General features: G+C 44.9%; 1 protein-coding gene across 2 annotated transcripts in view; it reads right to left on the reverse strand.

Moving 5' to 3' along the window:
- LOC119557217 (mucin-2) overlaps positions 1-18,602 on the reverse strand; it is a 115,597-nt gene that overhangs the window by 1,586 nt on the left and 95,409 nt on the right. Inside the window, exons 8-9 of one of the 2 annotated variants that reach the window (XR_005220055.1) lie at positions 7,952-8,393; positions 5,780-5,881 (exon numbers count right to left, since the gene is read on the reverse strand). The gene's annotated coding sequence lies outside the window, so the exon portion shown is untranslated. The remainder of the gene's footprint in view (positions 1-5,779; positions 5,882-7,951; positions 8,394-18,602) is intronic. The other variant, XR_005220056.1, reaches the window with a different exon arrangement.

Raw genomic sequence — 18,602 nt, forward strand, 5'->3', positions numbered from 1 at the left:
GGGCTTTCACTTTTCTTTCCTCGACTTTCCTCGGATCTGCTCGTCTTGGGTCTACTACCCACCTTCCCACTGCCCAATTCCCATCCCGTTTACCATTTCCCATCCCACTGCCATATCCACTTGCACTTCCCTTTGCCGCTCTCGACGACTTCGACAATGGTAGTCGCATCGCCATCTTTGCATCTTTGCAGTGCAGCCAGTGCAGAGCGCCACCCTTCCTGGCCAAGCCACCATGCCAACGTGCCACCATGCCACCATGCCACCATGCCACCATGCCACCATGCCAATGCCAACCCCTTGTGGGGCAGACGTGTCGCCTCGCGTACGTCCTTCAACCCATTCGGCACCCCCAGACGGCACGGCCGCCACTCCACTCGAGTTCACTTTTGAATAGTGCAGGAAAGTGCACACAGCAGCCGGGAGATGCAGCTCCATCTACCATCTACCATCTACCATCTACCATCTACCATCTACCATCGGCTTGAGCCGCCCCGGAGCGCATAAAGACAGTCCTGGCAGGAGCCACCACCGTTTCACTTTCGCTGCAGCCTCCCCTGGCCACCTTGCACCCCTGGTACATAATACCCCCGATCTCCACCAGGGGGTTCCCTCCTTTCCCTCCTTTTTTACACCTGCCAGGATGGGGCTTCTGCCGCTTCTGGTGGTGCAACTAAAGCCGCGGCCAGCCGAGAATTTCTATATCAACATGACAAGGGTCTCGTCTCGCCTCGTCTCAGCTGCAGTCGCAGCGGGCGGCGCAGTCGGCACTCTAATGCATCCCCTCCACTGCCCCCTTTTTTGGGGGTGGAATCAGCGCCAAAGGGTTAGAATCCGTCTCGTCTCGTGGCTGTCTAGTGCATCTAACTGTGCAATGTTTGCAGCAGGGGATGGAGGATTTGGGGATGCGGGATGGGGGATGGGGGATGGGCTAGGCCTTTGTGAGGCTCAAGTGCATGTCGTCATCGCCGGCAACGCCGTGTTAAGTGCTCCCAAACAAAGCGCCTGTTCTCTGTGTGTGTGATGATGCTGTTGCAGGGGTGGGGGCGCAAGGGGGAAGAAGGGGTGTTGCAAGGAGTGGGGCATACGTGACGCGTGATTTCTGTGCAATTTAACCCCATTTTGCAGCCGGAAAAGCTGCAACGCCTAAGCACACCCCCTTGTACTGATGACGCACACTTTCTCGCACTCCCCTTGCCACCCCCCCTATTACCACCTTTCACCCCTATCACCACCCCCACTGCAAGTTTCACTTTCCTGTAGGAACAACGAAGCGCTTGACGCCTCTCCAAGGAGCCGGCAAATTGGGCAGCCGGATTAGGAGGTCTCTTCACATGTCTGACATTCATTCCTGCCACTCCACTTGTGCGGCTGGTAGGCAGGGATTTTACAGGATGCAAGAGCGGTGGCAATTGGGAGGATAATCAACAAAAATATTGGTACATATAATAATTATTTTTCTTTTGATTAGATCATAAGCAATAATAATTTCGTAAGGCGAAAAGATGTGTGATCACATTCACAGCTGCGAAAAAAATAATAGCCCCTCTTACAAAAAAATTGTTTTAGTAATCACCCTACTTATATTTTTGAGTTATTTGGCTGTGTGTAAATAAAAAATGAGAACAAAATATTCGAAAAACTTAAAAAATCGGCGAAAAAATAATCTACAAATAAAAAAACTTGTAAAAATGCCAATAATATAACTATGCATGTAGTTATAAGCAATTAAATCTGCATTGTTGAGAAGAAAATGATCCTGTTTGGGTACAAACATTTTAAAAATAAACCAAAGCTAAGTTTTTGGTAATTTTTAAAATAATTTAAACATGTTTCATAGGAATAATGTTTAAATAGTTGAACGTTTTGTGATCAAAAATTAAGGACTAATAAGGAAAGATTCCAAAATACTATTCTAGATGCAACAACAACCATCATTTTATTTTAACCTAAAATGCCGTGCAGATCTTTAGTTTTTTTTCATATTCAATATCATATGATATATTATATTAGTTTTGTGATCCAAAAATTGAGGTTTAATAGGGAAAGATTCTAAGATAATATTCTAGATGCAACAACAACCCTCATTCGATACTGTGCAGATCTTTAGTTTTTTTAATTTTCCATATCATATCATATTATATTATTAAAGCTATCGTATGATGGGTATTTTTAGCCCGGGTTTGATATGTTGCTCCCACTCAAACCCCCGGATTCTGCAGATTCAGATGTGAACAGGACTAAAACTAAGCAGACGCTTTGACAGAGGAGGGCGGGTTAAATAAAAAGTAGGGAAACAAAAGAAAACTCATATCCCTAAGTAATTTGCATTCGAAAGTGGGAAGTGGGATGTGGGATGTCTGCACGACAGGCTAATGAATGTCGAAATACGCAAACAAGTCCAGATGCAGCAACTCCGGGGAACTCAAGGCGACCCAAATGGTATGGGGTCAAGCTGCACGCCTGGATTATTTGTCAATGCAACAAAACGAGGCGAACGAAACGAAAAGTTTGAGACGCTATTGAAGCAGCCTCCCGGATGATGGGAGGTGGTTCGGTGGGTGGTTTGGTGGGTGGGTGATTCAGTGGGTGGTGGGTCACCTCGCTGGGTGAATGCCAAACAAACTTGTCTCAGATTGAGGGGGTTTGTGTGCGAGTATGAAAAGTGAAATGAAGTGAGCCGGGAGGAGGATGAGGATGAGGATGAGGAGACGTCGTCTTTTGTTTCGTCCTGCGGCCTTTGTGCTCAGCTCCTTTTCTTCCTTGTCTTCCTTTTCATTCCAGAGCTTGTCCTGGCTGATGTCCCCGTTGTGTTCCTAGTATTCCAGCACTTGTACATGTGTCGCTCCTGTGGCAGTGGTGTGGGTTACCAACTGCACTTGAACTACACAAATTGCGGAGACAGGAGGCCTAGGCGCTACCGATAGCGAGATGTGATAACCAGAATGCAGGGGAGAAATCTGAAATCTGGAGTCTGAGGCTCTCAGTTGGGGGTTCTGCCAATGCCAATACCAATGGCCACACGCCAAAAGGTGTGCACGTGTATGTGTGCGATGTGCGATGTGTGTTGTGCGAGGCCTTTAAGGGATGCAAGTGGCTGCTGCAGTGTCGTTAGGGGTTTCTAAATGTAACTGCCCCCTGCCCATGCCCCTTCCACTTTCAACTTGTCTGCTGCTTAGACATACAGCCGAAGAGACAGCGCTCTATTTGCATATTCATATTCGCATACATAGCTTGCCTACCATATATATATGTATTATATTTGCGTTGTGTAATGAGGAACCCCGCACCCCCAACCCCAAACCCCCTCTAGTGAGTCAACCCTTTGCATCTGTATAGGTTTGGGGGCTCTTTGTGTGAGCCTTTCGTCCCTTTTTATTTTTTTTTGGGGAGTTTTCATTAGAAACTTTTTTCGCCAACATCATTCAGTCAGTGAAAACAAAAAGGGTTCGCACCCTCAGCCCCCTAGCTAGCCCCCTCCCCCACTTCTATGTATGTACAGACGTACCTAATAGTATGTACACTTTTCCTCAGCCCCACTAACACCCCCACCCCCCATCGCTACACACACACAGAGATAAACGCGAATGGCGATTTAGATATTTTAGACATGCGTGTGCACACCACCCAAATTGGAGGTCTGTGGCTGACATGTTGGGCTCGGCTGACCAGTGACCCTTCCCCCTCTTGACCCTTCTCCTCCTGCCCCCTTCCCCCGCCAAAAAACCCGCGTAACCCACGACAACTAAGCACGCTTAATTAGAAAGTAGCTGCGGTCGGAAAGAAGGGGGGAAAGCTGCCCCTTTCGCGTCCGCTCATTTTTCACTGACCCCGAACCATCCCAACCCCAATTTTTTGGGTCTTTTTTTTGGGCTTCGAATACGGCTGGAAATTTCTGCTCATTACATGACTTGCCTTGGGTACAGATTCGGAGTGGGTTCTGGGTTCTGATGGGCTGATGGGCCTTGCACATATGAATATTCGCATGCTGAATTAATCACTTGGGCTTTGGGTTCCCTTTTGTTTTGTTTTGTTTGGTTGGGTTTGGTTGGGTTTGGTTTGGTTTGCTTTGGTTTTTTCGTGTTTTTACCAACGCTTGCCTAGTGCCACCCCCCTGAAAACCCCTGAAAACCCCTGAAAACCCATGGAGAACCCATCCGCTGACGCCTCACGGGGCAGCAACAAACATTTGACGCGGCATCAGCCACTCTAGGCGTATTTGGCGACCCATCTCCCCCTCATTACCATGCGGCAGATCGATAAAAAGTTGGTCCACTCCACTCGAACCCCCCCATCCGAATCCTCTAGAGCGCCGGCTGCAGTGCCTCAGCTTCGGTCGCGGCTGGCGTCGACGCCACCGCAATCGTGGACATGTGTGAAATGCGCACATTAAATAAAAAACGTGCCCAAAAAACAAAAAAAGGATAAGAATTAAAGGGTTGCCACCTGGAAATCCCCACCCCCACTCCCAACCCCTTTTGGAGCTTTGGCATAGAGCCACCCCCATTGGGTTTACCATTGTATTGGGCGATTTCAACGCGTTTTAGATAAGGTGACTAGCAGCGGTTGTTTGCCATTTTAATGCAAAAGTTTTTATAGCGCTGGAAATGATTTCGGCGTTTCACGAATGGTCGCCAAATTGGGCATGGTTTTTGGGGGGTTGGGTGGGGGTCAGGGGTCAGCGATTCTGGCCCTTTGTCCGGCTCACAGTGGGATTTACGTGATATTACTTTACGTTACCATGACCAACCACCGCTCAAAAGGGACCCCCTGCATAGAAAAGCGGGCAACTGTACCCCTCCGATGGATGAGTGGATGTGGATGTGGAAACTATGCCCATGTCCATTGGGGACACACAATCGTGGCCAAACGGCGTTTTTAATCGCCCGCAGTGAAGCCACAAAAAAATACGAAATACAATATACAAAATAAGAAATAACAAAAAAGATGAAAGGCGCAGCGGCGACAGCGACTAAAATCAAAGACGCATCAAAGTTGGTTTTTAATATCCCGCTGCAGCAGATGCAGCTCAAAAGCGGTTGAACGGATGGACTCATGGACTCCAACCGAATTTGGAATGCAGAAAATGCCGGATGGGTGGTTGGGCGGATTGGTATACTGGAAGAATTATGTCGCTTTGAGCTTGTCGCCGCCTGTCAGCAGCCAGAAAAACACACGAGCTGCAAGCTGCAGCAATTGCATCCACAGCCACAAAGCATCTAACATGATTTTAATTATTGCACAACAGCCTCAAAGAGCCGCCTCGCCTTCTCCCCTCTCCCCTCTCTCTTCTACTTTCTACTTTCTCCCTTTCCCTGTGAGTTGCAGCTAGGAAATCTGGTCAAATTAAACAGCTCAGTCCCGAAACAGAATCGCCCTCAGGCTGGGCACAATATCCATTTCTGGCAACTGAGCTCCGTTTTTTAGTGGGTGCGAAAAGCCTGATTTAGATGCACTTTCTAGAATCAACTATAAGATATTCCTTTTTCGATAGGGCTACACCCAGAAAAGTATAAGAACTGTTAGCATATATAATTACTTTGAACTTATATTTTAGGAAAAGCTACTTAAAAGAAGACAAGGCAACTTATTACCTTCAGTTAATTTCTCCTAAAATACAAAGGCAGAGAAATTTTCTTGGTAATCAGTTATTACTTATAACTCCTAAGTTTAAGGTCTTTTTTTAGTCTAAGCGCTTGCAAAATATAATATATTCCCATTTGTTCTTAGAATAACCTATTTATACTCGAATCACATATCAAATGAAGTGTAAAATACTTACTATCAATGCATGTTGCAATAGATTAAACATGTCAGTTCCATTCTTCGAAATCTTCGTCAAACATTTTTTGTCGCATGCTGAATTCCTCAGAATGGTTATTTCCTAAAAAAAAATAAATGGAGAAATTATGAATCAATTTATGGTGCTTTATTTAGCAAAATAATTTATGATTAAACAATTTGATGTCTCATACAAAAAAAAATTGAGAACACCTTTATTTTTTTAAATAAATGTTCAGGAAGTTAAAATAATTGTTAATACGTATTATTTGATTTAAACGGTTTTAAAGGGTGGTGTTTTACAACTAACTACGTTGATTACTTTTAAATGTGCCAATTAACTTATATATAAGTGCTGCATTAAAAATGTTTTAAGCTTTTACCTCTTAAGAAATGTGAAATTGTTAAATATAAAGGTATTTAATTAAGTTTCGTTTTCTGGGTACACTATAATTAAAGACTTGGATGTCCATATATTATAATACTATCCTCAAAAATGTTATTATTCTTATGATGTTTAAGTTATTTATAGAATTAAGATTAAGACTTATGGAACTAGTTCAAGAAAAAAAAAGCGGCCTAAGCACGAAGTAGCTTTTATATCCGGTTTGGACAAATCTAAACCGTAAGTCTACTTGTATTTTCTTCTTTCCTCAATTTTTTTGTTATAAATCACAATATATATATTTTGTCGATTGACCTCAAGCCTTAGTATTATAAATGCCCAAGGTTTGCCTATTTGATTGGTGCTCTTTCAAAAACTTAAAAATATGCGTTCCATTTGTAATCTTTGTTTATCCGCGATCCATAATCGCAGATTTTGGGCATATTCCAATCCCCAATCTCACGTCCACCATCCCCAATCCCCAGTCCACCATCCCCAAACTCCACTTGCCATTAAAGAATTCGATAAATTTGCGAGCCGATGACGCTGCTGTTGTTGTGGTCCGGGTCCTGTGAACCTCCTGCCGAGGGGGAGTAAAAGGGAAGTGGGTGGATGGTGGGCGATGGCCGAGGGGGTGGTGGTGGGCGATGGGCGATGGACGGTGGGTGGAGTGTGCGGGTGTCGCACGTAATGCGGGCGCGATTCGTTTTATTTTTGAACATTTTTCGGCCGCCAAAAAGTAAACGAAAACTGCGCTGCAGAAAAAAAAGGGAGGCGCACACACACACACTGGCGCATGGGGCAGTACATATGAGGCATGGTATGCTGTGTGTGTGACGCTGGTATATAGGCAGTTCGTGCTGGGAGATGGGGGGATAATAGGGGGGGATAGGGAGACAGGGAGACAGGGAGGCTGTCGAAAAATAAATCGAAAAGGCAACACGTCATTGGTGGCAGGCTCGTCCTGGTCGTGGTTCCGATCCCGATCCTGGTCGCTGGTCGATTGGCGTAGGCCTAGCTGCAGTTGCATCCGCAGTTGCATCCGCATTTGCAGTTGCAGTTGCAGTTGCCCAAAGTGCGTGGCAAATGAGCACAAAAAGGCCACGCCTGCTGGCCCCCTTCATGGGTTGTTGGTGGAGAGTCCACTGTCCAGTGTCCAGTATCCAGTATCCTGTTTCCAGCATCCCCCTCTCCTCTGCAATCTTACTTTTTGCACTGGTGGTAGGTGCGTTACCATTCCCCCAGATCCTTTTTTCCCCCCTCTTTCCCCACCCGCTTTACTTTCTGGCCATCTGAATGTGTGATGTTTTTTGTTACTCCTCCTGTTTTTTTTTTTTTGTGCTGGCGATTTTCCCTTTATATTTTCTTTTTTTGCTCGCATCTTTTGTTTTTTTGATTATATTTCCTGCACAATTTTAATGGATTTTTTTTGTCTGTACGTGTGTGTGATGTGTGTTGTACTGCTGTTGCTGTTGTTGATGTTGTTGTTGTTTTGGTTGCCGCTGCTGCTCATCGTGATGAGCATTTTTTTGTGTTCAAGCAGATAATTACATTTAAATAAAATAAAAATTGCATGTGGCCCCACCCCTAGGAGCGCTAGGAACCCGAGGAACCCCCGCGGAACCCCCGTGGAACCCCCGTGGAACCCCAGTCGTCCGGCTTTGCCAACGGCTCCCTGCCCTCCGCATCCCGGTAAATACAAAAAAAAAAAAAAAGAAAAGGGGTTGGGCGGTCTGCTTTTTGTTGGCATGTTGTTTATAATTCATTTCTCTGCGTTGTTTGACTTACGCGCGCACCCCACTGCCGGCGAGTTTCTGCCGCTGATGATGGCCTCTGTCCTGGTCCTCTCCTGTCCTGGGCCATGTCCATGTCCGGAGTCCAGAGTCCGGAGTCCCGGTCCCTGACCGGTGCGGTGCTCCAGTCCAGTCGGCCGAGCGATGTTGTCACTGGGCCGCAAATTGCGCCGCATGCCGCATGGCGAGTGTAGGCGTAGTAGATGCAGTAGGAGTAGCAGCAGGCAGTTCCTGCCCCTTGGAGTGGCCCAATATACAAGTCATTCGCCTCGACCTGACTAGCGCTTTGTTTGCTCACCAACTGCAGTCAAGCCGTTTGTGTTAATGCTAATTGCTGCCCAGGTGGGAGATGCGAATGCCAGAAGGAGGAGGCGGCCATGTGCCACCGCATCCTGCGGCTGCCTTTGGGGTCATTTCGGATTCTAAGAGTGTCGAAGCTGCAGTGATCCAATGGGTAATGGGTAATGGGTAAAAGGGTTAAGGATGGCTATGGATGATGGGTGGGTGGTGGGTGGTGGTGATGGGACAGGTGCAAGTGAACAGGTGACACACTACGTAGTGTTCGTGCAGACAGGAAGCCGCAGAAAATTGAATTGTTGCCAAATTTAAAGGTGGCAAAAAGCGACGATGCAACAGTTGCTGATGGGGGCAGGGAATTCAGGATATTCAGGATATTCAGGATATTGTGACGGTGCCTCTGCCTGTGCCTGTGCAGAAGTGACAGGGTGGCAATGGCCGAGGGGGGGAGGCGAAAGGAAACGCAATAAGAAGGCGCAGAGTGCGTCAGACGCCTCTGTCTCAGTCCCATCAAGGGGGTCTCCTCGGCTGGACAGGAGGAGCAGCAGCAGCAGGAGGAGGAGGAGGAGTAGGAGGAGCAGGTGGCCTCCTGGCAACAGGCCTTGCTTGTTTTGTTTGTTGCTTTTCGGCACTTCAAGGCCAACGGCCGTCGACCGACAGAAGTTGAGCTACTTCTGGGACGAGTTCATTTGCGGTTTCGTTTCGTTTTGTTCGAAGGAACTTGGTCGGTCGTCCAGACTATGTGCCTCCTCAGAACTCTTCCTCCCATCATCTCATGCTCGCCCGGAAAGTCAGACCCAGTTCCTCGAGAATGACATATTTTCGGCAAATCGATATGGCGGTAACCCTTAGATTAAGGCCGCAGTTGGTGGTGGTGGGTAAGTAGGTTTTGGTACTATCTTGGATATTTTTGGGATCCCTCTGAGTACCAACTAGCCCCCTTTTGGTTCCCAAAGCTGGTGGCTTTGTCTTCGAACGGCAGTCGTAATGTATCCTGTCATCAGGTTCTTATCCTTCCGCTGTTCTCCTCCTTCTGACTGCTCATTGTTCCCTAGATGGGCCACCTGAATTGGGTCTTCGGTAGGCACCCACCTTCAATCTACTACCGCCCATCTCCTGCCACTTTGCAATTGCCATTTCCCCTTCTGGAGGCGCCTTTGTTTACTCGCAATTAAATTAAAGTCCTTTGTTAGCCCAACCGGGTGTTTGGCATTATGAGTAATTACACACTTCTGGGACAGTTCTCGGGAATCACAAAGACCCGTTCTTAGTGCCGGAAAGCCGAGTGGGACACAACTGTACTCCGGCACCAAAACCATCCTGGCCGGAACCACTTTGCGTTCTGGAACCTATAGTGTTGCCTACCGCTGCTTGCAAAATTCTATAAATTCACCAGTTCTGATCATTAGTTTCGAGAAATATTCATGTTGACTCTAAATCTGTTTGTTCTGCAACTTGGAATTCTTTTTTCTGATACTGTTGTATTATTTGCACCGTTAAATTAATAAGATATTTTATATCATAACATTAACTTCTGTGCAAATCGAATTGGAGTAAAATACTTGAAAGATGGAACAGGTACAGTAACAAACTTTTAAAAGCTATGTTCATACGGAATAAGATTTCAGTAGTATTCAGATTAAACTTGAAATGAACTTTCGCTGTCTCAGAACTTCAAGAATCTGCATACCAAATACCAACATTGTAGCTTTTATAGTTTCCAAGATCTCAGGGGTTATACTGACAGACAGCCACACGGACCGATATTCTTGAAAAATTTAAATGAGATTTTGTTTTGATTATCAATGTCCAACTATTGTTCAATTGGGGCTATTTATTAAGCAGTAAAAAGCAAATAAAGTGCGCAATCTTGCCTTATTCTCGCCCCTTTTCGCATTTTGTCGCCCAAAATACTAAGTTTTTTAGGCAAAAATAGGGATACGTTTTATACGTTTTTTTTAAAGCCGTGTTTCAATCTTAGTTCACTGAAAACTTGCCGCACTACCAAAAGACAGACTGTTTTGAGCAGCTAACAACCTCGGCCAAAGATCCTCAGTACTTTTCGGGAAATTTATTTTGTAACCAATTTTCGCATTTTTTACAATATTGTACTTTTTTTTCGAAAATTTTTCAAAAATTAGATTAGAAGTTTTATGACTTAAACGCCATTCGATTGGGAATTGAATTGCGATCTCAGCGACGTATGACATTCATTATTCTGGTCCCATTTCGAAATTTGTCGACCAAAATACTGTTCTTTTGGGCAAAAATAGGGAGTAGTATTTTTGGATAAAAACGTTTTCTTGAGGCTTTTTATCAGTCGTAATTTAGTCTTATATTTGCATAGTTATAAGCTTTTGGGAATTTAGAAAGGAATGTTCAGGTTGGTATAGATTGGTCAATATAGGATCACAACAAAATATCTTAAAAAATTCATCTACATCTGTGAGAGGGAACGAAACAGCAGGGGTATAGATGATGATACATGTGTAGATTCCGCGGCTCGACGATTCGGGCAACTAAATTAATTAAAAATTGTGGAGCACTTCGTTGGTGTTGCTGCCACAGCCTGAGTGGCTCAAAGGATCCTGCAGGCGGGAAATGGAAAATGGGAAATGAGCAAGTTGCGCAAGGGGAACTAAGCTTGTTAGCAACTTGGCAGAGCCAGCCACACGCACTGCCGCACTGCCACGCCCCCCGCCGCTGAGAAGGCGCTAAGCGGGAAGGCGGTAGGGCGGTAAAAAAAAAGGGGGCGGGGTTGGGTGGAAAAGTTGGCAAGTCGACGGCATATGCATGTATTATTGTGAATATTATTATGCATATTTTATTTCGGGTTTTGGGTTTAAGTCACCGCCTCACCACCGCATTTCCCTTACTTTTCTTTCGCACTTTCTTTTCCTCTTTCTCTTATTTTATATTTTATGTTCTTTTCTTTTCTTTTCGATTCTTTTAATTTTCCCTGCCTTTGCAGTTTGTGGTGCATTATTTTGCTGCCGTCTTATTTTCTTGCACTTTCTGCGCTGCCTGGTATAGTTATGCCCGCTTGGTGTTGTTGTGTTTTCGGGCTGCTGCTTTCTTCTTTCAATTTTTCACCACCCCACTGCCATCGGAGTATCCACAACCGCATCCACATCCCTGCCATACCCATACCCATACCCATTTCCATTCCCATTCCCGGCCAGAGTTTTCAGCGCTCATATGTGCTTGTAAAGTTTTTACTTCGTTAGCATAATGAGAAACCGCGTGTTCATATCCCAACATCCTCCCATCATCCCCACATCCCAGCCTTTCTTGCCTTCCGAGCAGCCATATAGCCATATTCTTGGCCAAGTTGATTGTGCGCCTTCTTGCGCAAGTATTTTGCACGATGCCTCCAACGGAGGAGCACAGCAAATTCTATTTAAATTGTGTACAACATTATTAGAAAGTTTTTCCCAGCGCCCAACTGAACAGCCAAAAAATAAGCAGTCGATGGTGAGGGGATGGTGATGTGGAGATGGAGATGGAGTCCTCTTGGAAGAGTTGCAAAGAACGCGGGTAAAAAGTGAGCATAGAGAAAAAGTCGAGAAACGAAATTTTTAATTTGCCTCAAGGCAACGTAGAAACACACGCGTAACCACACAACCACACACCCCCACACATATTTGTAAAGTGTCCTGACAACACCCACACCCCCAACCACCCCCTATTCCATAATCCAAAGTCCCTATTCCCTACCCCTTCCAAGGTTTAGTCCAACGGAGCGAAACCGCAGAATTGTTTTCACTTGCCCTGTGCTCTGGATAAGAATAAAATAAAATCTTTTAGTCTGCATATATGTGAAGAAAATATAAAAATACAACATCAATAATTATAATTTATAATTTATAAATATTATAATAGCCCTAGTTCATAGCCCTAATATTTTTATAAAGTCGAAGGCCCTGGGAGCTAGGTTTCTAAGTTGGTCTTGGTTTTGCAAACAACGCTAGCATATAAACCAAAAATAAATTATTCACTTCTCGCTTATAAGGCCAGCCATATATAAGTGCATCCCCAAGGATCCCGAGTGGCCTGGCCAATTCTCCAGCAAGCTGAGCATCCATCAGGAATCATCCATCATTCTTCATCTCCGGCGATTGCTGGCGCTGACTTTAATGAGCCAACATATGGTGTCTTATAATTTCGGAACCCACTAACTGAGTATGTGCATTAGGGCGGTCCGCATTTGCATTGGAATAGCAAAAGATATTTTTTGAGAAAAATGCATCCAAGGTTTATCACTCATACGTACTGTAGCCCCTTTGAACAAAAGTTTAGTTTAATCTTATTGGCATAGATATTAACCAAACATATGTTTTATGTTCTTACGGTTTTAATTTTTACAACAAAAATAATAAGATGAGAAGGCTAGAAATGGTAGATCTTCTTTGGACTAAATTCTAACTGGCTTACGTGTCGTATGAGTAATTTGTAAGTTTGCTTATACTATGTTTATGCTAAGGGTTTCATGATTTTTTAAAAGCGTGAAATAAAATTTGCTCCTGTTTATGCGACACCGCCGAATTCATGCATTCTATCAATCTCAGCTGACAGAGGTGCCGGACCGGTGGAAAAAGGTGTTAGCGTTTATTAAACCGATTGTTTTTTCTCGATTCGCATGAAATAATCTTGCTAGTATTAAAGATAAAGTATGTGCAAGCCAGTATAACATCTTTTTACCGTCAAAATAAAAGATGAAAACTAGTTTCCATTGGCACTAAATGCACAAATAATTTGTTAAATGTAAGGTGTATTAATGTATTTATATCGATGTGGCAACTCCGATAATTATATAGAGTTACCGGAGTTTAATTGTCACCAAATCACGCTTTGAGGTTGAATTCATAGTCAACTTTCGTGTGTTGCCGAATTCACGAAATGGCGTTTATGCACACACGAATCGGCTGAAATCGCGAAATGAAAGCGTGAATTCGGCATCGCATAAACACAGTATTAGAGAATTTATGCGTTACAACACCTTTAAATACAAGTTTATAGTGTTCAATGCAATGCTCTACGAAATCTACAAAATTTGAAGGTGAGAATTAGGGTTATATTTTTTGGACCACCCTAGTGTGCATATGTACATAATTTGACGAGTGGGTGGTGGGGTGGTCTGTGAATGGGAAAGAATTAAAACCGCAAATGTAGCTGCGACATTAGTAAGATTGTGTGCGTGGGTGGGCTAACCCAGCGCACACACAAAAAGAATTCTTAACAAACTTTTAATATGCTTGTTGGGGGTGCCCCTCTGTACCCCTCTGTCCCCCTCACCATCCCTTAACATTACCGCCCCCCACCCATGCCCCATTTCTGGGGGGCCTGTGGATGGTACGTCAGCTGCGTAGGCAACACTTCTGCCCTGGCAAAAAAGTTAAACAGATAGAATGAAAGGAACTTGGAGCCGCGGAGCTGTGGAGCACTTCTTAAGCATATTTCATTACATGTGCCACCAAAAAAAAAAATAAGGGGCACGGGGTGCGTCTCAGATGTCAGGCAAGATCGTTCGTGCCCATCATCAGCCACGTTGCCCTGACAAAGGAACCCATCAACCATTTGCCCCCCATCCGCGCACCCACTCCACGCAGCTCAGGGGAAAAAATTAACCACACGCTCGCAGTCAGCTAATTTAACCCTGAAAATCCTTGGCACACACGCACATGCCAAGTTCCCAAGCTCCATGGCCTCCCTGCTCCACATTTCCACATTCCCCTTTGTCTTGTGACGGGAATTAAGCCCAACTGCTCCACTGGCAACCTCCTCGAGTGCCCCGTTTCCTGCTCATGATTATTTTGAAATTAATTTAAATGCCTGGCGCTCTAAAGCGTCTCCGAAATGTTTCCGAAATGTGCCTCCTGCCTGCATGATGGGTTCTCTTAAGAGCCGTATACCCTGTGGTTATGATCGGGGTAACCCCATATGGTCGTCAGAATTAGAAACCGAATCAGTGTAGCATAACTAGAACTATTCCCCATTGGACTGCACAGAGAGAATAATTCAAGTACATTGTTCTTGAACTGAGAACATTCGTTCTTAAAACCTTGTAAGTACATTTTGGTATCAATGTTCTCAATATAAGAACGAAATGGTGAGGAGAGAAAAGTTAAACAGCTCAACAACTTTTTGATAAGTAAACACTACTGAATGGACTAATAGTTTGGTTGTTGAGATATAAAAACATTTTCAATTTGAAAATATCTTTCTACTTTTAAGAACATTTTCAACTCAGATGAGAACGTTAGAATTTTCTCTGTGTACCGCTCTCTAAATCGCCCCTTTCCCTGTGGTTAAGCTCTGGGTAACCCCATAAGATCCTCTGAATTAGAATCCGATTCGGTGGCATAACTAGAACTATCTGCCATTGGACTATCCTTCTTTAGCCAGTGGTTTCTAAGCTCCCACACGCACATGTGTATGCAAATTCAGCCCCATCGGCCGATGGCCTATCAGGAAAACTAAGCACACACATACAAGTGTGCGTCGGTTCGGGCCAACCACAGACACACACAAGCACACACTCACACACACTCACACACACTCACACACGCAGGGAATCCTTTCGCAAAACACAATAGTTGAGGACTCAGGGATATAGGATTCAGAATTCAGGAGGGGGCGGCACTTTTTGACACGGCATGCTGCACTATTCGGCAACAACGACACGCATTTAGGTCAGGCCAAAGCGGTGCGACCCGGGGTGGGGGGGGGATTGGTTGCCAGGCGGACAGATACCGAGCTCTAGTGAGACTAAGCATGTGCAAGGCTCCCATTGGCTGGCGGCCAAAGCAGGAGGGTTTGGGGCGCACAGGCCAATCACACTATCGCAAAATAATTTAAACAAATCTAGGACAGCGCCAAAACCCCCCTCCACAGACCCTCGGCGCCCCTGCGGTCGGTGCTGCGTCCACGAGCCGACGCAGAAACAAGCGCAAAACATCAACATCAGGGAGGGAGAGGCAGTGGCGGGACGACAAGGGGGGGCGGGGGCAGCCAAAGTGGGCGGCACACGAGGCGAGCCGAATGGTAGCCGAATGGGACTCGAGGTCCTGGCTGCCAGGATGTGGCTGGCGTGTGGAAATGCCGACGGAAAAGCACGACCACACACACACGCAGAACTATGTGAATAGAGAGTGTGTGTGTGTGTGTGTGTGTGTGTAGAGGCAAGAGGGAGATGGCCTAGGAGAGCGAGCGAGCGAGCGAGTGAGCGGCGACAGCAAGGACGATTTGCTAACCGAAGGACAAGTTGGGTCCACACATTCCCTCCGCCCCCTCTGATTAGAGAGGCTAAAAAGCAAAGCGCACAAACCAGCAGGACAGCCGAGTAGCAAACGAGTGCGCTCGCACATCCCGACGAGCCTGCCGAGTGCGGATGCAACGATTTGAAAGGCTTCTAAGTCCCGCTGCCAGCTTTGATTGGTCACGACCAGATGGCCTAGTCGGAGTCCTTTCGAGGGGGGAGGGGGTTTGGCCAGGGGGGGTCCTTGCTTCGTGTGGCAACTAATGCGGGTTGCACTGCCCCCAAAATAGCCACCCAACCAGCAGCTAGTGCAGCGCCATGTGGTTGGCTAAAGCAACTAAGGCCGAAGGACCAAGGACGAAGGACCAAGGACCAACGACTAACCACCCCCACCCCCACCCCCAAGTAGTAGTAACACCGCACACTGGACTCTGGGGCTAATTCATAAGCATTCTATGCATGTTGGGCGATAAACCCCGAGTTAAGACCCCCGCCAGATGCTCCGGATAATACGCACGCACCAAGGTCCTTACGGCCTTGCCTACCATCCCCCAACCCTTGGATCCATCCACACCCCCACCCACTCAGAGGACTCGCCTTCTTGGCAATATGCGTAAAATGTATTTATGATAATGCCAAAGAGAATTACGTTAATGTTAATGCAAAACTGTTACGACAAACAAGAACAATACGAGAAAATGATGACGACGTAGAAAGAGGCGGAGTGGGGGGGGAACACACATAACGTTATCATAAAAGCAGATAAATTCAGCCGAAAGACAAACTCATAAAGGCAAAATGTTTCATTCTATTAAAAATTTTTATTGCAAATTTGTAATTTACAATTTGCATTTCGTGTGTTGGCTTTTTTATGTTGCTTGTCCTGGTAATACGTACCCAGTTACTTCGAGTCCTTGACTTGCGACTGTTGCTGCCTTTTGGGTTTCGCCTCTGAACTCTGAACTCTGGTCTCCGGGGCTCTTGAGCTCTTTTGTTTTCGCCCCGCAATTTTATAGCCGTTATTCATAATAAAAATGTTATAGAACATCATTTTGGCAATACATAAAAATGCAGCCGGGTATAGATACCAGATACCAGATATGAGATACAGGATCCAGGATCCAGGGACACTAAAGAGCTCCATCCGCTCAATATATATGTATACTTATGTATATATGTAACTGCTAGCGGGCAAGTAATTTTTTCCTAATAAGGTCTTTCAAGCCCATATTCCCATATTCCATATGCGAACCACCTGAAGTCGCCCCCGAGCAGGCCCACACTTGCAGCACTCCTGTCGATGGCGAAATTTTAATAACATGTCATAAAATATTTCCCTGTGTTTGTATTTCCTTCTCTGCACCTCGGGTCCTCCAGTTTTGGTCTTGTACCGCGACATGGCCATAAAAAAGTCATTACCCATCCATACGTGAACCCACAGCCTGGTTTTTGGGCATAGGTCTCTATCTGGCTCTATCGGCGATTGCATCAGTGAGGACGACTTCGGGTAATAATATTTCGCGCTACTCCCGAAATGAAATTGCACGAAAATAATAAATAAATATATTGTTGCCTATTTTCCATAAGGCCCAGCCACCGCCGTTTTATGATGATCCATAAATGGGGTCGAGTGGTCGAGCCAGCTCTTCAGCTCATCAGCCATTAGCTCTTTGGTCCAGCAATCCAGCAATCCGGCAATCCGGATCCAGATCTCCAGCTGGACTTTGGACGTTGGCCAACTGGGAGCAATGCTTTAGACTAACCAGAAAGGAAAGGCATTTGGCGGGGGAATGGATCCGCGCAGGGCCATCTCTTTGTTTTACGGCCCAAGATTTGTGTCTGGCGATAAGAGCAAATAAGTTGGTCCCCTTCGGGACGAAACGGAACGGAACGCAACGGATAGGGACCAAGCGCACATGGTTCTTTGTGAACTGCACGGTCTTCCTTGGGAATTCACCACTGATTTCGATAGGATGTAAGCCGAGCTCCAATATCACTGCAATCGGTCTCTGTGTCCTTAAATGATTTTAATATTCTTTAATGTTGCTTTACAAGACAAGTTAAATGGATCCTTGAAACGATATACTAAATGGCGTATTTCCGCTTAACACATTTTATAATTTAAAGCACGTAGAAGAATTTGAAAAGATCACAATCTTTAATGAAGTACGTACATACAAGTACCACAACCTAAAAGAAGTATCAAACTTCTAAATCGGAATCAAATTACCCTAGTTATGGAATGTAGAAGTACAGTTTTAGGTTCCCATTCTGAAAATCATTGAAAATACGAAAATATCTAACTTGTAAAATTTAGTGTAGAGTATTAAAGAATTCAACAACCAACCCGTAGAGGTATTCTACTTCAAAATCGGGATCCAATAACTCAACTTATGGAAACTGGAAGTTTAGTTTTGGGGTCCCATAATGAAACCCATTGGAAACACGGAAAAAAGTAACATGAAAACAGGCTAAAATGTTGACCCTCTCTTAAAATGAATATTTTAATGTAGATCGTAAGGGAATTCAACCACCAATCCATAACGGCATCCCACTTCGAAATCGGGATCCAATAACTCAAGTTATGAAATTTGGAAGTGCAGTTTTGGGGTCCCATACTGAAACCCATTGGAAACACGGAAAAAAGTAACATGAAAACAGGCTAAAATTTTGACCCCTTAATAAAAGGAATATTTTAATGTAGATCGTTAGAGAATTCATCCACCAATCCATAAAAGCATCCCACTTTAAAATCGGGATCCAATAACTCAAGTTATAGAATCTGGAATTTCAGTTTTGGGGTCCCATTCTGAATCACATTGGAAATATGGGAAAAATAACATGAAAACAGGCTAAAATTATGACCATCTCTTAAGGGGAATATTTTAATGTATATCAATAGAAAATTCAACCACCAATCCATAAAGGCATCCCACTTCATGGAGTCTGGAAGTGCAGTTTAGGGGTCCCATGCTGAAACCTATTAGAAACACGGAAAAAATAACATGAAAACAGGCTAAAATTTTGACCCTCTCTTAAACGGAATATTTTAATGTAGATCATTAGAGAATTCATCCACCAATCCATAAAG

The sequence above is a fragment of the Drosophila subpulchrella genome, chromosome X (genome assembly GCF_014743375.2).
Source record: "Drosophila subpulchrella strain 33 F10 #4 breed RU33 chromosome X, RU_Dsub_v1.1 Primary Assembly, whole genome shotgun sequence".
NCBI lineage: Eukaryota > Metazoa > Arthropoda > Insecta > Diptera > Drosophilidae > Drosophila > Drosophila subpulchrella.